The sequence below is a fragment of the Chlamydotis macqueenii genome, chromosome W, assembly GCF_036417535.1.
Source record: "Chlamydotis macqueenii isolate bChlMac1 chromosome W, bChlMac1.mat, whole genome shotgun sequence".
Lineage (NCBI taxonomy): Eukaryota > Metazoa > Chordata > Aves > Otidiformes > Otididae > Chlamydotis > Chlamydotis macqueenii.
Window position 1 is genome coordinate 5430523 of NC_141592.1, and position 20987 is coordinate 5451509.

A 20987-nucleotide genomic window follows, 5' to 3' on the forward strand; every position below is an offset into this window, starting at 1 on the left:
CAAACCTCGAGCCATTTTTCTTATATTATCTCCCCCTATTCTCTCAGAGGGTGGGGGGAGTGGGAGAGAGACTGTGGAGTCTGGTCCCGATCGGCGCTGAACTACTGCAGTAACATAATTCATCCTTATTTCATTCTTGTCCAATCAACAGTTATGCCACACACAAGCTTAGCCAAGGAAATTACTGATCACACGTTATACATATTCATGATTGCTAAGCAAAACTAAGTTTCACTACTTTCTAGTAACTTTCTACTACAGTATTCTTCTACTATTACAGACATAACAACTCCAGCAACCTTCTTATCTACAAGGCCAGTGACTAGTTTTCTGCAAGCCTCTGTTGAAACAAGCCATAAATTCTGCTAACAGGGTCTTGTATCTTAAAGCTTCCCTTCTCATTCCATGGCTTTCTTCCAGCGAGCATGATTGTATCCCTCTCCCAAGGTCAGTGTGCTTTCACTGACACCGTACTGGCTCAGTGAAATACCCACATCTCCCCCTTCTTTGTTTATGAGAAGAGGCTTGTTTCAACGCTTTATCTATTAAAGTCTGCACACATTTCAACACACACAGAATACAGATCAGAATACATATATAAAAAGCATGAATAAGCATCCTACAGCTATTTGTAATAAGCTTTTTATCAACCCACCAAAAAGATTTCTGAATATATCAAAACCATCACTTTGTTGCAGTTTCTGTTCTCCTTTTTGCAAAATTTTGAATACTTTTGTGAATAGATTCCAAATCATCAGACAGATTCATGCAGCAAAGCCCATCAAAATCCTGACAACCATGATTTTGTACTAATAATAAAAAATCTATTGCTGCTCTGTTCTGTTACCAACCCAACTACGCCAAAGACACCGCTGAGCAGGAGGGTGATGATAAGCAGGGTCAGAGCAGAGAAAGGAGGCAGGCGCAGCACCTTCAGGGCGTCCCCTGTTGTAAATAAAGTGTGCTCTGGGTCCTTTCTTTCCCCTGCGCTCTGAGCCACCTCTGTTTATCCCCTCAGCAGATTCAGTGGAACAGTACTGACTAGACGTTGCTGCATGCGTGGCCAGCGCATGCAACAAGGCCTGTCAAATATGTGCTCTGCAGGCAAACAGCGGTTCTGTTTTGTAAAGTAGCGTAGTGTATAGAATCTACATCAGTTAGCAGCGTTGATAGTGCCAGTGCAGTTGCGTTTCTTTGCTTAGCAAGCCAACAGCCCAATTTATTTAGCGTAGCTAATGCCTGGGCACTTGCCACACCAGGTGCAAAGATTGAAGCAGCAATAATTTCACTTAGTTTCCAAAACTCTATATTGTCTTGGCAGTCAGATTCAAAGCTCTGTGTACTTCATTTAGGTCTTTTATGCTGTAAAATCACTGTATTATTGGGTATAAACACCCCTAAGTTTCCTATGGTGCAGGGGACCCCTTTTATATGGGAGGGTATCCCTGCCCACGCACGGTCTCCATATACGAAAAACACACCATCAGGGAGGCCACTGGAGTAGTGCTGTATTTTGATAGGTTAGTGCTCGCATGATTACACCACACTGTGTCATTGCAATGTATGAAGCATTTACAATCACTGCCCCTCTAGTAACATTAGCTTCTGAATAGTTAACAAAATAGACAGAAGTCCATCTTTAATGACCCCAAAAGTTCTATCTCTTGTGGTTCAGCACTCAGCACTCGCGGCTGCTGTTGTTTTACACAGAGTTGCCACCATATATGTATATATGCTGGCAGGTCAACCAAGCATGTTCTGAAAGGGTTATTTGCAGATGATACAGACAGACAAATGGCATGCTGTCCTGTGACATTAGCCATAGCTACCCACACGTTTGTTCTTTCCATGACTGACGTCCATGGAGCTGCCACACAGCTTGTTAACAGTCCGAGGAACGCAAGGCAGCTTGGAGCGCCGGTCGTACCCATCGAGCAGGGATCCACTTGTTTACTGCCCCTGTAGAGACACAAGCATATCCTTTTCCCCACATCATAAGAGGGAATGGTCCTTTGTTGACGCGGAAGTAACGGACACTGCTGACGACCAATATGATCAAGCAAATGCCGATTTATTGTTGATACATCCCGGTTAATATAGCCCTTCTAATTCTGTATCATGCGCAAGCTCTCTACCAATTGGTTAACTATATCATGCACGCGCTCCTAGCTAAAATATGATTCGTTAAGTCTCTATGTTCACGCGCACGGCTCTCTCCACCTGCACCCTGCTTCATGTTCAGCCCCCAGTCACGTATGCCAGCTGTTTTCCTTCTTCTCAAGGTTGCTTCGTTTACTTTCTCACAGGAAGCTTCATTACTTTCTCACAGGCGGCCTCATTATTTTCTCACAGGTGGCTTCAGTACTTTCTTACAGGCAGCTTCAGTACTTTCTCACAAGCGGCTTCAGTGATGTCCTTGAGGCCTGCTGCTCACAAACATAACAATTCCATTCGGTCTGGATTGTTCACTAAGTGTCCCTGATACTCCAGGTATCCAACAAATCCCCCTTTTTGTTTTGAACAATCCAGACCCACTTTCATCATACGTTCCATAGCTTTCACAAAGCATTTTTAAATATACCCCAAAAGCATCAGTGTCAACAGCAAACCCATCAATAATACCAACCCACAAACTATCAAATCTTTTAGCCAGCCTGTGACCCCCAAGGATTTCAACCAGTCTGTTAACCTGCTTTCCACTTGTATTGCATGCATGTTGCATCATAACTCTGCCAACAGATAGCGTATCGACTTAGAGTGATCAGAAACATTCATGCAACACATACCTTCAAAATCTTCATGTCCATGCGCTAATAACAAAAAATCAATGGCTGCTAGATTCTACAAAAATGTCATGACGCATGCTATCCATGTCTTCTAATAATCCTGATAACATGCTAGAGGTTAAATTCATTTGCTTTTGTGCCCACCAAGCTAATTTATTTAAGTTAGCTAAAGTTTTTGCAGTTGCTGCCCAAGGAACAAATAAAGATAATGCTATCTGCTCAGCTGTACCCAACAGGGTTAAATTGCCGTCACAATGGGGAGTCAATACTTTTAGCGATCTTCTTGCTCGCGTATGATACCGTAATGTTCTCATAGGTGGAGCAAACACTATCAATTTTCCAAAATAACATGGTCCTCCTATGGCCCTTTTTGGTACTCCTGACCTTATTTTACTACAATATCAACTAGGTTCATGTAGGCCTCTACTGAATCTCCCCTTTTTTTTTTTTTTTTTTTTTTATTTTTTTTTTTTTGATTAGCCAGATTGTCTGTATTGAGTTGTTAATCATTTTTTGCAAGCATGGTATGTTAATGATTATGCCTAGTATGATGCCTAGTATCACAATTCCGATTTTAACCAAGGACAGCAACCACCCAGTTATGCCACACACAAGCTTAGTTAATAAAATTACTGATCACATGTTATACATATTCATGATTACAAAGCAAAGCTAAGTTTCACTACCTTCTAGTAATTTTCTACTATAACATTCTTCTACTATTATAGATATAACAACTCCAGTAACTTATCTATAAGAGCAATGACTAGTTTTCTGCAGGCCTCTGTTGAAACAAGCTATAAATTCTGCTAACAATGTTTTGTATCTTAAAGCTTCCCTTCTCATTCCATGGCTTTCTTCCTGAGAGCATGATTGCATTCCTCCCCCAAGGTCGGTGTGCTTTCACTGATACCGTACTGGCTCAGCGAAATACCACATCTCCCCCTTCTTTGTTTATGAGAAGAGGCTTGTTTCAACGCTTTATCTGTTAAAGTCTGCACACATTTTAAGACACAGAATATAGATCAAAATACATATATAAAAGGAATGAATAAGCATCCTACAGCTATTAGTAACAAGCTTATATCAAGTCACCAAAAGATTTCTGAATATCAAAACCATCACTTTGTTGCTGTTTTTGTACTCCTTTTTGCAAGTTTTGAATACTTTTGTGAATAGATTCCGAATGATCAGACAGATTCATGCAGCAAAGCCCATCAAAATCCTGACAATCATGATTTTGTGCTAATAATAATAAAAAAATCTATTGCTGATCTATTCTGTTACTAACCCAACTATGCGAAAGACACCGCTGAGCAAGAGGCTGTTTATCAGCCGGGTCAGAGCAGAGAAGGGAGACAGGCGCAGCACCTTCAGGGCGTCCCCTGTTGTAAATAAAGTGTGCTCTGGGTCCGTCCTCTCCCCTTCGCTCCGAGCCACCTCTGTTTATACCCTCAGCAGATTCAGTGAAAGAGTACTGACTAGGTGTTGCTGCATGTGTGGCCAGCACATGCAACAAGGCCTGTCAAAATATGTGCTCTGCAGGCTAACAGCGGTTCTGTTTTGTAAAGTAGCATAGTATATAGAATCTACATCGGTTAACAGCATTGATAGTGCCAATGAAGTTATATTTATTTGCTTAGCAAGCCAACAGTCCAATTTATTTAGCGTAGTTAACGCCTAGGCACTTGCCACACCAGGTGTAAAGACTGAAGCAGCAATAATTTTACTTAGTTTCCAAAACTCTGTATTGTCTTGGCAATCAGATTCAATGCTATGTATGCTTCGTTTAGGTCTTTTATGCTGTCTGGATTTTGATATGTGCTCGCATGATTACGTCAAGCTGTGTCATTGCAATCTATAGATCTTAAAGCATTTACAATCATTACCCCTCTAGAAACATTAGCTCTTGAATAGTTATAAAATAGACAGAAGTCCATCTTTACTGATCCCAAAAAGTTCCATCTTTTGTAGTTTTAGCACTCAGCACTCGTGGTTGCTGCTGTTTTACACAGAGTTGCTGTCCGACCGGTATCTGGCAGGTCAATCAAACATGTTCTGAAATACCCGCAGATGAGACAGACAGGGATCCACTTGTTTACTGCTCCTGTAAAGACATGAGCGTATCCCTTCCCCCATGTTATAAGAGGGAACGGTCCTTCCACTTATACAAAGCTCGACTCAGACAGGAGTATCTGTTAACCATGTCAGGGGCGGGGGGTGGGGGCGCCTGGCGGCGGCCGTGGCCCCGGGCATAGAGGAGGAAAGAAAACTAAAACCCGAGGTTTAAGACAAGAATAGGGAGGGATCCTTAAAGCCACCGCTACAGGCAAAAAACAGACCATCACTAAAACCAAAGCAGGATAATGAAAAAAGGAACAAGACAACCTCCCCCCACCCCTCCCTCTTCCCAGGCTTAACACCATCTCTACCTCCCTCCCCTGCACCCTGAGCGGGACAGGGATGGGGGGCGGGGGGGGCGGGAAGAGGGAATGGGGGTTACAGACAGTTAATCACGCGCCGCTTTATTGATATCAACGGTTTAACGGCTGCACCTACAGCAGCAACCATGACTGTAGCCTTTTCTTGTTCTAACATTCGCTCGACAGCTTCCAGCAGTTGCCCTGTACTAGATCCTTTTGGCAGCACACTAAGGGCTCTTAAGGGCTCTCTTAGGCTTTTTTTTTGGGTTTTTTTTTTTTTTTTTTTTTTTTTCATTAGCATTATTAAAGGCAAGCATATCTAAGAACTTTGCTTTCATGTCATCATCCAGATCAGGGTGAGCCATAATTGCAGTGTGCAACCGATCAATAAATTTCCCATATGGTTCTGTGGGACCTTGCCTTACTGACGTAACGACAGGTCCAGACTTTTCATTGTACACCCTAGCAAGTGCTCTATAAGCCAAATCTTAGCCCAGTTGTAACACTTCAGTAGCAAATTACGCTTGCCAATCAGATCGTGTGTAGGGTCCTGCTCCCATCAGCATTTGAGTTTGCACCCCAAATAATGGATCACCCTGTTGTCGAGGCGATGCAGCTGCCCTATCACAAGCAGCCTGCCAGTACTGAAAGAACTGCAGCTGCTGTGACAGTAGCAAAAGCATCTGGACAATCATTCTAATATCATAAGGAGCTAACAACAGTGACAAAAAAAATATGCTGCAACACAGATTAAGCATATGATGATTTTAGCCCATACTGAGTAACTGCACTTTTAGCTTCCTTCAATATTTTCCAGTCTAATGTTTTCAACACACTTCTCCCAGTATTATCAGTCACAACTGGAAATGCCATGGGCAAAGGCTCTCCTTCTATCAAAGCACCTCGAATCACCTCTTTCCACTGCACTATCGGATTCAAAACCCCGGCCCCTCCCGCCGGCGTCCCTTGCAAAGGTGCAAAAAGACTGATCTCACCCGATGCTCCGTTCGGAACGAATAGGTTGGATGCTGACAGGTCTCGATGTGGCACAGGCGAAGGAGTTGACAAGTTTCCCAGCGACGCTTCTAGGCGAACCTCTAGGGCTTCTAGCCTTTTTAGTGTCTCTTGCAGCTGTGCATCCTTCAAGCCGGATGAATGTTCATCCCCCTCTTCCTCATGCCGTGGTGGCAGGGAAGAAGGTGGTAACGGGGGATAAACCGGAGCTGCTGGCGCCGGCGAAAAGGCTCGTGACTCTGAGCCTGCACTGGCGCAGCGTGGCAGGGTGCCTGGCGGTGGTACATCTGATGGTGGTGAAAAGCCTTTGACAGTTTTTCCCTCTGGTGCCCGCATATCTATAGTTATAGGGGCTGTGGCTGCATTTCCTGGAGTCCTTGCTGGGGCTCGAACCCCCCCACCCTCAGCACTAGCCGGGGCGGCGGCAGGGCTCGTTAAACCCGAGAACGGCATGCTAGTAGCGGAGGTGGACCTGCCGGCTGGAGTTAAGGCCGCAAAAGCAGATGTGGCAACTGAATGCTTGGCTTTCATGCTTATCAATGTTTCATTAATTAGCCTCCACACGGTGGAGAGTTTGCTCGCCTCCTTTGATCCTTTACTTTTTTCATCCCACAGCTCTTTTCCTATCTTCTCCCATGTTGGGAGTTCAAAAGCAGCATCAACTGTGGAGATTAATTCCCTTTTCTTTGCCCACTGCAGCAAAGCTTCTAGGATGGCCGAGTCATAAATCAGTCCTCTCATAGAGAGCATATGTTGGAGGAGCTTAACCACTGCTGACTCCTCTTTGGTCAGTGTGGACCCCATCTCCTCCCCGGCCGCTCGCCTGGCCAAGACGAGATTCCCTCCGTACCTTTTGTACCTTTTTGCGCTATAGCGACTTCCCGAGTGCCGGGGCAGCACTCGCCTTCGACCGGCTTCCGCCCCCTCTTCTTTTCCTATTTCGGTTCCGTCGGGATGACCAACGCCGATCTGAGGGTCCCTGTTCGGGCGCCACCTGTTGACGCGGAAGTAACGGACACTGCTGACGACCAATATGATCAAGCAAATGCCAATTTATTGTTGATACATCCCGGTTAATATAGCCCTTCTAATTCCGTATCATGCGCAAGCTCTCTACTAATTGGTTAACTATATCATGCACATGCTCCTAGCTAAAATATGATTCGTTAAGTCTCTATGTTCACGCGCACGGCTCTCTCCACCTGCACCCTGCTTCACGTTCAGCCCCCAGTCACGTATGCCAGCTGTTTTCCTTCTTCTCAAGGTTGCTTCGTTTACTTTCTCACAGGAAGCTTCATTACTTTCTCACAGGCGGCCTCATTATTTTCTCACAGGTGGCTTCAGTACTTTCTTACAGGCAGCTTCAGTACTTTCTCACAAGCGGCTTCAGTGATGTCCTTGAGGCCTGCTGCTCACAAACATAACAATTCCATTCGGTCTGGATTGTTCACTAAGTGTCCCTGATACTCCAGGTATCCAACAGTCCTTCCCAATTACCTGTTTCCAGATTCTTGACCATCACTGGAGCTTGCCCTCGGATGGCCTCATGTACAGTAGATGATCCAAAATGCTTCTGTATTGGGGAAGAATTGTCACTCCAAGGATTTAGAAAATTGAGCACATACATTGCTTTCGCTAACTTTTCGTTTGCAGACTTCCCTTCCATTCCTCCTTCTTGTTTTAACAGCATATTTTTAAGCGTGCCATGGGCACGTTCAATGATGGCCTGTCCAGTGGGCTTATGTGGGATACCAGTAACATGCTCGATGCCCCAAAGAGCAAGGAAGGTTTGGACTGCGCGAGAAGCATACGCTGGCCTGTTATCTGTTTTTATATGCATGGGGAACCCCCATGAAAGCAAACGCTGACATCCAATCTTGGCAAATATCTCAAGCAAGTTCTCCTGTGTGAGAAGAGGCAAACAATAAGCTGGAATGGGTATCAACAGTTACATGTACATATTTGTGTCGGCCCAATGACGGGACGTGAGTTATATCAGATTGCCATAATTCTTGAGAGCACAAACTGCGCGGATTAACCCCAGATAAAGGTGGCATAATTGTGTTTTGGTAACTGCTACAGGAATGTAAAATTGCCCGAGCTTGTTCCCGTGTCAGCTTAAATTGTCTTTGAAGGGCTGTAGAGTTTTGGTGATAATATTCATGGGATAGCTTAGCTTGCATGAGTGTGTTTGCAACGAGGGCTACATTAGTGAGAGCATCTGCTCTCGCGTTACCTTCTGTGACAGGTCCTGGAAGCGAGGTGTGAGCTCTCAGATGTACAATAAGGTAAGGATGATCTCGCACATGTAATACTGACAATAGCTGTTGAAACTGATCATACAACAAAGGATTATTAATTTCCTTTAACATTGCCCGTTCAGCACATTGTATTACATTGACCACATAGGCAGAATCGGAGACAATATTGAGGGATTCATCTTTCCACTTATACAAAGCTCGTACCACCGCCGCATGTTCTACAGTGTGGGTTGAACCTTCTACCAATTGTACGTCATGATGCCACTCACCATTTTTCTTCCACACAATGACAGATTTGTGCGTTTTTCCTGATCCATCTGTAAATATTGTTAAGGCGTTTTCTATGGGAGTGTAACTTAGATGAGTTGCTGGATACAACATTAATTCTCCTAAAAATTGCAACATGGGCTGCTTAGGCCAATGAATGGAGATCTGTAGCAAAACTGTTTGTAGTGCCGCTCGTGCTTCTGGAGTCAGTCTCCTAGGGGAGGTTAAATCTGAGTCTCCTTTAAGTATTAGGAAGAGTGGAGAAAGCAATTCTGTAGAGGTCTAATACCAGGCATACCCAGTTGATAGCTCCCAGCAATTTCTGCAAATCGTTTAAGGTAAACACTGAAGGTTTTTTAACTTTTCTGGCATAATTGCTCTTTCCATAATTCGCCAGCCGAGATACTGCCAGGGACACACCTTTTGAATTTTTTTCTTGAGCAATAACCAATTTAAATCGGGATAATGCACTGGTGATATCATTAAGAACTCTGTTCACCAGAGCATCATTGGGTGCTGCAATTAAGATATCATCATATAATGATAAATGAGGCTATTCCTATGCAAGCGCCTTACCGGTGCTATGGCCTGTGCGACGTACCATTGGTAGATGGTTGGACTATTTTTCATACCCTGCGGAAGTACCGTCCAATGATATCGCTGATTGGGTTCCCCCATATTGACTGAAGGCACAGAAAATGCAAATCGGGGAGCATCCTGATTTTTTCTGTATTACAAACACAGGTGCATTCCAGAGACTGTCTGTTGGCTGTATGTGTCCAAGTTGTAATCGCTCGTCAGCTCACTCATTCAAATGGTGCAGCTTTTCTCTTGCTAAAGGCCACTGGTCGACCCAGACGGGAGTATCTGTAACCATGGCAGGTTTTGGGTAAGCTGCCCCCGCCCCGCCGGATGGGAGGGGCGCCTGGCGGCGGCCGCGGCCCCGGGCACATAAGAGGGGGAAAAAAAAAAAGGCCTGAGGTGTGAGACAAGAACAGGGAGATATTCTTAAGCTACCGTTACGGGCAAAACAGACTCGACCCGGGGAAAACTATTCATTTATTACTAAAACGAAAGCAGGATAATGAGAAAGGGAACAAGATAGCCTCCCCCCACCTCTCCCTCTTCCCGGGCTTAACACCATCTCCACCTCCTTTCCCGGCCCCCTGAGCGGGACAGGGCGGGGGGGGGCCGGGAAGAGGGAATGGGGGTTACGGTCAGTTAGTCACACGTCGCTTTATGCTGCAGTTTACTAAGAGGAAACCTTCAATAATAACCAAATATAAGGACATTAATATATACAAAATGAACAATGTACAATTTCTCACCACCCGATGTCCAAATGACCGATACTCTGTCTGCCTTTGGCCCAGCTCCCTGCACCTGCACGTTAGCGAGACTTGGAAAGCCAGACAGTGTCCTTGGTCTCATCAACAACAACTCCCATCATCAGAGCATTCTTATCAACATTCTTCACGTACAAAACCCAAAGCTTCTGAGAGGAAAATTAACTCCATCCCTGCTGAAACTGTTATAGTTTTATCTGTCCTCTTTGTCCAATTAACTGACAGAGATTGGCCAATTAAAAATTTGGTTTATTAAAGCAAGCGACCAGTAAGCAAAACAGCGCTGGGCGGCCGGGGAGTCTCCTGCTCCGCCAACGGCGCGCCCCGAGATAGCAAACCGCCCCGTTCTTATACAGTAAAAACAATAAATATTTCGTCGACGCTTATACATATTCATTACCTAAACCCGCCTACTCTCGCTTCGTATGTTAATTAGCTTATCAGTCCTTCGCGCTTGCGCAAATTCTCCCAGGAATTGTGGGCGAGGGTCTTCGGGGGTCTTTTGGGAGGAAGGCCGTAGGTCTTCTTCACGGTGTACTTTTCACCTTTGCCTGGAATGTGCTGTTTCCACAAGTTGGCAGTGTCCTTATCAGTCTGAGCCGATTCATGTCCTTCTTGAACAAGGAGATTTATGTGATGGGTGCCATCCTGCTTTTGAATCCTTGTTCCTTTTAATCACTCCCTCACTCCCTCGAGATAATGTGAGACTGTTTCTTGCTCCTCATAAGAACAGACTTCTCCCTCCCACTAATTGCTTCTTCAAACTATATGGTTAGAAAGTTACTGGTTTTATACCCTTCAACTTCATGAGCCCCCCCCCCCTCCTTTCGCAGTCCTGCATGCCGTTTTTACATAGTCGGGTGCCTGTGGCTGACCTTGCGTATTTCATGTAAGTTTCTTGTGGCCGAGTTTATGTATTTCATATAACTTTCCATTGTTCTGACAAGGTTTGATGAACAAACAGTTCACAGTTTATTACAAAACCAAGACAGTATTCACCCCTTATTTCATATAATTTACTTCACGCACACACACAGACTGCCTATATCTGTCTAGAAAACTTTTAATTTCCTCCGGACTATAATCTGTTAATTTGTCTGCACTGCCTGTCCGTTTCTGCTTAAAGATCTTATAACTTAATGCTGCGCCTTGCACGGCAACAATACCAACCTGGATGTATCACTTGTTCCAACGGGGTCGACCTGCGACACCGCACACACCAGAACACTCAGCTATAGCACAAATATAGATCAGCTGGAATAAGCTTATGTCCACATCAACACCACTGAACAGTAACAAAAGTATGGCACCGTCGACAAAAGGACACACACAAACACACCACCTCTATCACGAGGAGTCCAAGCTCCAAAGACTGAGGGCTCCTTGCACCCCACCGACATGGGACAGCGCACTCGTGGCACAGCGTGCACTCCACTGACCAAGCCCCATCCACTCACTCCTTACTCCCCACTCCCTGGGTCGTTTGTGCTACAGGAATTCCATCCTCGTCGCCATTTTAAGTAGCCGGTTCATGGGATTCCTATGCACAAAGGTCACCCAGCATATGATATTTAACAGCACAACAGTATTTATTGCTCTGTTATAGCCTTGCATAAGCAGTTACCAGCATAAGCAGTTACAGTTCCTAGCATAAGCAGGTACCAGCGTATTGTTTTCCCTTTGTGAGAGTCTTACCACCCCGACTAAGCCGGAGATACCGCCGAGCAGAAGGGTGATGATCAGCAGGGTCAGAGCAGAGAAGGGAGGCAGCCGCAGCACCCTCAGGGCATCCCCTGTTGTTCGTAGAGTGAGCTCTGGGTCCTTTCTCTCTCCTTCTCCACTCCAAGCCGCCTCTGTTTATACCCTCAGCAGATTCAGTGGCAGAGTACTGACCAGGTGTTGATGCACGCGTGGCCAGCGCATGCAGCAAGGCCCGCCAAGTACGTGCTCTGCTGGCTAACAGCGGTTCCCGGATAGCAGCAACATCCTGCTCAATAACAACCCTCCTAGCTCCCCTCTCTGAGATAACAACCCTCCTAGCTCCCCTCTCCAAGGTCGCGTTCTCACAGCTGTGTGCAGCTTGTGATTTCCCACAGTGGCCCTACACTGACCATCACTGAAATCCCTCACACACACCCACGGGCCACAGTCCTTTGTGAAAATGCTCCGGCGTGGGTCATCTCTTCCACGGGGTACAGTCCCTCCAGAATGGCTGCCCCAGCAGGCCCTCCACGGGCCACAGCCTCCTTCAGGCATCCACCTGCCCCAGTGTGGAGTCATCCACAAGCTTCAGGTGGATCTCTGCTCCTCTGTGGACCTCCATGGACTGGCAAGGGGACAAGCTGCTCCACCATGGTCATCACCAGGGGCTGCAGGGGAACCTTGGCCAGGAGCAGCATTACTCCTCCCCCTCCTTCTTCACTGCCCTTGGCATCTGCAGCCATTTCTCTCACAAGAAAAATTCTTCACAACAGGCTGGCAGATGCCTCTCAGGCTCCTTTTTACATCTAATTCACATCTCATCTCTTCTCCACTTCTTGCAGCCGGGCTGGGCTGAGTTGGGCCCAGTTGGCCACCCAGCAGAAGGCCAGAGTGTGAGGCCTGCAAGGCCCACACCTCCCCCTCTCTGCCCCTGCTCAGCTGCTTCACATCTTCACCTCTCTTTTTTTTTTTTTTTTTTTTTTTTCTGTTTTCCCCTTCTTAAATACATTATCACAGAGGTGTTATCAGGGAACATTCTGTTACCAATTGCCTTGGCCAGCAGTGGGTCTGCCCTAGGACCAGCCAAGTCCACTGAACAAAGGGGAATAACTTCTAGCAGTTTCCTACAGAAGCTACCACCTTATCCCCCCCTCACTAAACAAAACCAGAACAGGACACCACATGGAAAGGCACGGGATCATCAAGGATACCGCAGGGGAGGGCAGAAGTGTATCAGTTGCTGGGCTGGGGAGCACCGTATTTCTGCTGCTGGCATCTCAACACCCCCTTCTCCTCTCTGCAGGAACCCTGCAGCCCTCTTGCACCCCTGCCTGCGGGAGCTCCCTGGTCAGCAAGCTGGCTGCCTGCAGGAAATTCCTGCCCTGGTGTTTGCTTCCCTCCATTTTAGGAATTAACTGCACAATAAGGTATGTTTTCCTACGGAACTGCTGTTTGCTTTGGCTGGTTTTTCTGCAGGCAGGCGCTGCTGGGAGCATGGCTGAGGTTTGTGATAACAAGCAGAGTCCATCTGGGAAAGGTGCTGTGTGAGGGATTTCAGTGATGGTCCATGTAGGGCCACTGTGGGAAATCACAAGCTGCACACAGCTGTGAGAATGCGACCTTGGAGAGGGGAGCTAGGAGGGGTGTTATCTCAGAGAGGGGAGCTAGGAGGGCTGTTATTGAGCAGGATGTTGCTGCTATCCGGGAACCGCTGTTAGCCAGCAGGGCGCGTACTTGGCAGGCCTTGCTGCATGCGCTGGCCACGCGTGCATCAACACCTGGTCAGTACTCTGCCACTGAATCTGCTGAGGGGATAAACAGAGGCGGCTCAGAGCAGAGGGAGAGAGAAAGGACCCAGAGCTCACTCTACGAACAACAGGGGATGCCCTGAAGGTGCTGCATCTACCTCCCTTTTCTGCTCTGACCCCGCTGATCATCACCCTTCTGCTCGGCGGTGTCTCCGGCTTAGTCGGGGTGGTAAGACTCTCACAAAGGGAAAACAATACGCTGGTACCTGCTTATGCTAGGAACTGTAACTGCTTATGCAAGGCTATAATAGAGCAATAAATACTGTTGTGCTTTTAAATATCATATGTTGGGTGAACTTTTTGCATAGGAATCCTACGAACCGGTTACAGGTGCGGAGGGCAGGAGGGGCAGCCCCCCCCTTGCCATCACCTTGCCTCAGGCCCCACGGCCACTGGTAAGCATGGGGATGGGCAATACAAGGTCCCCATGTGGGCGCTGCTGCCGATGGCAACTCACAGGTCATCTACAGCCGTAGATTTATTTTAGCATCATACACACCAAAATATTGCTGCTATTTGGCCATAACCTTTATTTTTCTTATATTTAACAATCCCTAGCCCAGCAGTGTATCTTGCAGGTGCAGGGATCACGACAACATGGTCACAGGGGGAGGGACAGGATGCTTTCCACTCCAGCCTTGAGCACTGCTGGCTCTAATAGGCAGAGAGCAACTAAAATAGGCAGAAAGAGCTTGTAGCCAAACTTGAGGCAGGACCCCCTCCCACCTCCCCACGGGATGGTGCCACTTCTTGCTCCCATTAGCAAAACAGGAGCCAGCCTGAAATTAGGGCTTGCCTCCCCTCCTCCCTCAATGCATCCCCAGCCCTCCAGCCCAGGAGGAAAAGGGGGAGCAACAGCCCCCCCATGGCAGAGAAGGCACGCAAGAAGGACAGACAGCTAGACAAGAGTTTATTAAGAACTTAAAGTGATTAATCTCCTAAAATCTACCATCAGAGAGGAGGTGCTGCGGTACCAGACCAGGACCTGGTGCTTGGGCTCCGATTGCCACCAGCTGGGGAGCCAGGGCTTCCCTGAGTGTTGTACCTGCCACAGGCTCTCACAGCTAGTGCCTTGGGGCAGAGTCAGTTTGCAGTCACAGTGTCACACAACAGAGGGACAACTATAGTGCCCTCACGCACATACACTGCAGGCCAGCTCCCACCTTACCAAGTCTGCTGAATGCAGGAGAGAGGTCTCCTGTGCTCCTGTGGAAGATGGCTGGGGGCCCTGCAGGCTGTCAAAGCCCTGAGCAGTAGGGAAGTACAGGCTCCAGCAGCATCTCCTTATCCCACCCCTCTTCTCTCACTGGTGAGGGCAAGGAGAGATCACCCACAACCTCTGGTCCCCTCTCATGCTCAGCGTTGGTGACTGGAGGGGCCCTGAGGTGAAGGGCGTGTAGCGGAGGTAGGGAAGGAAAACTGTAATGTATTATCAAAGACAGGGAGTAAAGGGGCACCAGCTGAGGTCCCCCCAGGCCCCTGGCTGCACCTGCTGTCCTCTTCAGTGCCACCGGGCTCAAGGATGGATGGGGATCTGGGGGGGCTATGTGTGTGCTGGTGCCCAGACAGCTCTATGCTCCAGGGCCAGCTGCATGTTCCAGCTGCTAAGGGGCCATATGTAAGCCAGCGAGTGGTAGACTTTCTTCTTCTGGTAGGCCTCCGGTGTCTGGATGGCCATGCCCAGCTGCTCTGGGCATCCAGTAGCATCCCTCTGCCATACAAAAGCTTTCCTCCACCAGGCCCTGTGGCAGAGGGAAGATGACCGTCAGCACCTCCGTGGAACATAAGGAGATGGCACATGCTGAGGGGCACAGCATTGCCACTCACCTCCTGGATCATGGTGGCAGCCAAGGCATAGACCATACCAATCCATACCTTGTTGGACTGTACGCTGGAGGTACCCTTATCTGTTTGAAACAATTAGTCTTAGATTCAACATTGGGAGTTTGCTTTGGGGACCTGGCTAACCACACCATCCTTGTCTTGGTTTATGATCACCACTTCTTGTTTCTTAGGCTAACGCCTATTTGAGGCCCAGACTTTCTCCTGGTAAAGCCGCTGTACTGTTCTCTCAGCTCATTAGTCTTTCTACACCAGCTAAAAGAGGCCTACAAGAGATGAGACACTGGCCAGAGGTGGCCGAAGGATGGTCTGGGGTCAGCGAGGCTGGAGGCATCTTCCTGCCACAGGGAAGGATTATGGCAAAGCTGGTGAGATGACATGGGACTGCATCTTGCAGCTGGAAAGTGAATGTTGTGGACAGTGGTAGGTTTGTTTGGGTCAACGCTCAGAATCTTGAGGAAAAAAAAAAATAAATTCAGCTTCAGCTCAGGGTAAGAAAAACGGGGCTTAGTTTTGAGTGATTTCAAAAGGACTTTAATCTCTTAAATTTTGCAATTAGCTGGTGATGTAAGAGTTCATGGCCTGGACCAAGGTGAGTTTGAGGTGAGAGAAGGGGCAGCCTGGGGATGAAGAGGTTGGATTGAGATGCACAGGATGCCTGATGGTTTTCTGCATCTGATATGAGAGATTTGAAACTTTTATCCCAAGTAAAAGTTAAAGACATGTGAAAGGTCAATAGTGCTTGCTGTATAAACAGCCATTTCAGGAGATTATCAGCATGAAGCAAAAAAAAAAAAAAAAAAAAGAAAAAGAAAAAAGGTCGTTTAAACAACTAAGGCCAAGAGCTCAAAAGTTATGAGGACAGACTGAAGTATGCTGAGTAAGCTCTTGCCAAAAAAGAAAAGAAAAAAATAAAAGAGAAACACTACAGACAAAAAAACCCAACCCCACCTGAGCACGAGAAGGCCTGCCAGCCAAACAAAAAGCAGTGGAGCTGCAGCACAAAGAGGACTTGTTGTAGTTTAGCCCCGATTGGGACCAGACTATGCAGTCTCTCTCTCACTTCCCTCACCCTCCGAGATTATAGGGAGAGATAATATAAGAAAAAAAAAAAAAGAGGCTCGAGGTTTGAGATAAAGACGGGGAGAGATCCTTAAAGTTACCGTTATGGGCAAAACAGACTCGACTTGGGGAAAACTATTCATTTATTTCTAAAACTAGCAGGAGAATGAGACAGGGAACAAGATAACCTCCCCCCACCCCTCCCTCTTCCCGGGCTTAACATTATCTCTACCACCTTCCCTCCCACCAAGCGGCACAGGGGGGAAGAGGGAATGGGGGTTGCGGTCAGTTCATCACGCGTTGTTTTACGCCACTGCTTCATGGTCGGGGGAAGAACTCCTCACATTCCTCCCCTGCTCCAGCGTGGGGTCCCTCCCACGGGCCACAGTCCTTCGTGAAACTACTCCGGCGTGGGTCATTTCTTCCACGGGGTACATTCCCTCCGGAACGGCTACCCCAGCGGGCCCTCCATGGGCCACAACCTCCTTCAGGCCTCCACCTGCTCTGGCGTGGGGTCCTCCATGGGCTGCAGATGGATCTCTGCTCCTCCGTGGACCTCCATGGGCTGCAGGGGGACAGCCTGCTTCACCATGGTCTTCACCACAGGCTGCAGGGGAATCTTGGCCAGGAGCCACATTACTCCTCCCCCTCCTTCTTCACTGACCTTGGCGTCTGCAGCCGTTCCTCACAACAGTCTGGCAGACACCTCTCAGGATCCTTTTTACATCTCATTCACTTCTCATCTCCTCTCCACTTCTTGCAGCTGGGCCGGACCGAGTCGGGCCCAGTCGGCCGCCCAGTGGGAGGCCAGAGGGTGAGGCCTGCAAGGCCCACAAGGCTTGCGCCTCCCCTTCTCTGCCCTCGATCAGTGTCTTCACATCTTCTCTCCTTTTTTTTTTTTTTTTTTTTCTGTTTTTCCCCTTCTTAAATACGTTATCGCAGAGGCGTTATCAGGGAACATTCTGCTACCAATTGGCTCAGCCTTGGCCAGCAGCAGGTCCACCCTAGGCCCGGCTGAGTCCACTGAACAAAGGGGAGCAACTTCTAGCAGCTTCTTACAGAAGCTACCACTGTAGTTCCCCCTCACTAAATAAAACCAGAACAGGACTGCGTTAAGATGAAAAACCTCTGTGCACAGCTGAAAGTAAATAATACTTTTCCGCTGTTTTTGTTATTGGCAATAAAACTAGGAAGCGTTAGTGCAGCAGAAGTCACTGCCTCAGTAAGAAAAGCAAAGCTCAAGACTTGGTGATGATGGCTTGTCTCCATCCTATGCTCACCTAGTGGCTAGATGAAGGGAATGAGACAAGGCTGTTGGGGAATGGAGACCTTTATTGTTCTTTTTCTTCTCATTATCTATTTTTTCCCTTGTTCACGTGCCAAGCATGCATGTTTATGATTGGCTGTTAGGCCCTGATCGTCCTTACATCTGATTGGTTATTGATGCTTTCATTCAGTTCCTCCTTACAGTTTCAACATAGTTTCCACTTCCTCCTTCTTACTTGTTTACAGTTTCGTTTCCTGCCCTTGAGTACAGTTTCGTTTCCTGCCTTTGTGTTTGTCCTTCTCCTGACCTTATTTTACTGCTGTATCAACTAGGTTCACGTAGGCCTCTGTTGAATCTCCCACAATTCCCCCTTCTTTGTTTTAACAGCACAGCATATGAGCTTCTATCAAAAGTTCTTGTGAGGATTTCTTGTAGACATCGTAAAATACAAGGGAGAACACGTCATGGTCAACAATAACATAATCCATCCTTATTTCATTCTTGTCCGATCAACAGTTATGCCACACACAGGCTTAGCCAAGAAAATTACTGATCACACGTTATACATATTCATGATTGCTAAGCAAAACTAAGTTTCACTACTTTCTAGTAACTTTCTACTACAGTATTCTTCTACTATTACAGACATAACAACTCCAGCAACCTTCTTATCTACAAGGCCAGTGACTAGTTTTTTGCAAGCCTCTGTTGAAACAAGCCATAAATTCTGCTAACAGGGTCTTGTATCTTAAAGCTTCCCTTCTCATTCCATGGCTTTCTTCCAGCGAGCATGATTGTATCCCTCTCCCAAGGTCAGTGTGCTTTCACTGACACCGTACTGGCTCAGTGAAATACCCACATCTTCCCCCTTCTTTGTTTATGAGAAGAGGCTTGTTTCAACACTTTATCTATTAAAGTCTGCACACATTTCAACACACACAGAATACAGATCAAAATACATGTATAAAAAGAGTGAATAAGCATGGAAGCCTGGGATTGCCCTGAGCCACGTGCAGGACCTTGCACTTGGCCTGGTTGAACTTCATGAGGTTGGCACGGGCCCACCTCTCCAGCCTGTCAAGGTCCCTCTGGATGGCATCCCTCCCCTCCAGCGTGTCAACCGCACCACACAGCTTGGTGTCGTCGGTGAACTTGCTGAGGGTGCACTCTATCCCGCTGTCCATGTCGCCGACAAAGATGGTGAACAGCGCTGGTCCCAACACCGACCCCTGAGGGACGCCACTCGTCACCAGTCTCCACTTGGACATCGAGCCCTTGACCACCACTCTCTGAGTGCAGCCATCCAGCCAGTTCCTTATCCACCGAGTGGTCCGTCTGTCAAATCCATGTCTCTCCAGTTTAGAGAGAAGGATGTCGTGCGGGACAGTGTCAAATGCCTTGCACAGGTCCAGGTAGATGACGTCAGTTGCTTGTCCTTTATCCACCTGTCGTAGTTCAGCCCTGATCAGGACCAGACTACGCAGTCTCTCTCCCGCTCCCCCCACCCTCTGAGAGAACAGGGAGAGAAAATACAAGGAAAAACGGCTCAAGGTTTGAGATAAGGACGGGGAGAAATCCTTAAAGTTACCGTCACGGGCAAAACAGACTCGACTTGGGGAAAACTATTCATTTATTTTCTAAAATTAGCAGGAGAATGAGACAGGGAACAAGATAACCTCCCCCCACCCCTCCCTCTTCCTGGGCTTAACATTATCTCTACTACCTTCCCCTCCCGAGCGGCACGGGGGGGGAAAAGGGAATGGGGGTCGCGGTCAGTTCATCACGCGTTGTTTTACACCGCTGTATCATCGTCAGGGGAAGAACTCCTCGCATTCCTCCTCTGCTCCAGCGTGGGGTCCCTCCCACGGGCCACAGTCCTCCGTGAAACTGCTCCGGCGTGGGTCATCTCTTCCACGGGGTGCAGTCCCTCTAGAACAGCTGTCCCAGCGGGCCCTCCACAGGCCACAGCCTCCTTCAGGCCTCCACCTGCTCTGGCGTGGGGTCCTCCACGAGCTGCAGGTGGATCTCTGCCCCTCCGTGGACCTCCATGGGCTGCAGGGGGACAACCCGCTCCACCATGGTCGTCACCACGAGTTGCAGAGGAATCTTGGCCAGGAGCCATATTACTCCTCCCCCTCCTTCTGAACTGACCTTGGCGTCTGCAGCCGTCTCACAACAGGCTGGCAGACGCCTCTCAGGATCCTTTTTACATCTTATTCACTTCTCATCTCCTCTCCACTTCTTGCAGCCAGGCCGGGCCGAGTTGGGCCCAGTCGGCTGCCCGGCGGGAGGCCAGAGGGTGAGGCCTGCAAGGCCCATGAGGCTCGCGCCTCCCCCTCTCTGCCCCCCGCTCAGCTGCTTCACATCTTCCCCTCCTTTTCCTGTTTTCCCCTACTTAAATATGTTATCGCAGAGGCGTTATCACGGGACATTCTGCTACCAATTGGCTCGGCCTTGGCCAGCAGCAGGTCCGCCCTAGGCCCGGCCGAGTCCACTGAACAAAGGGGAGCGACTTCTAGCAGTTTCCTACAGAAGCTACCACCTTAGGCCCCCCCTCACTAACAAAACCAGAACACCACCGATGCTGTCACCCCGTCATAGAAGGCCACCAAATTGGTCAGGCACAATCTGCCCTTGGTGAAGCCATGTTGGCTGTCACCAACCACCTCCTTGCTCTCCATGTGCCTCAGCATGGTTTCCAGGAGAATTTGCTCCATGACCTTGCCAGGCACAGAGGCGAGACTGACCGGCCTGTAGTTGCCCGGGTCTTCCTTGTTCCCCTTCTTAAAAATGAGGGTTATGTTACCCCTTTTCCTGTTGGCGGGAACCTCACCAGACTGCCACGACTTCTCATGACTTCTTTGTACATCTGGTGCTCCTGGTCTTGAAGGTCTGGGGACCCTGTGAGGGATGGGAGATCTGCCACAAGGAGCGTAAAGGAGGGGCAGGTCCTCCCTCCCACACATCCTGGAGGGCTGGGCCCTTTCCCAGCACAGGCAGCGGCTCCCGTTAGAAGTGGCTTTTATTCTCTACGTATAGCACCCAGGGGTCTGGAGAAGACCTTATGCTGTACCCTACAGGGCTTGGTCCTACAAGGGGTTTTGCTGGGAACAGCACTGCTCCCTACCCATCAGGGTGTGAAAAGCATCCCCATGGCAGGTTAAAAAGAGCAACAGGGAGGGTTGAGTTGGGACCATCCATCACGTCCCT

At 48.1% G+C, this 20987-nt stretch overlaps 1 pseudogene; it reads right to left on the minus strand.

The window, feature by feature from the left end:
* LOC147596545 (non-lysosomal glucosylceramidase-like) overlaps window positions 1–20987 on the minus strand; it is a 50700-nt pseudogene that overhangs the window by 17585 nt on the left and 12128 nt on the right.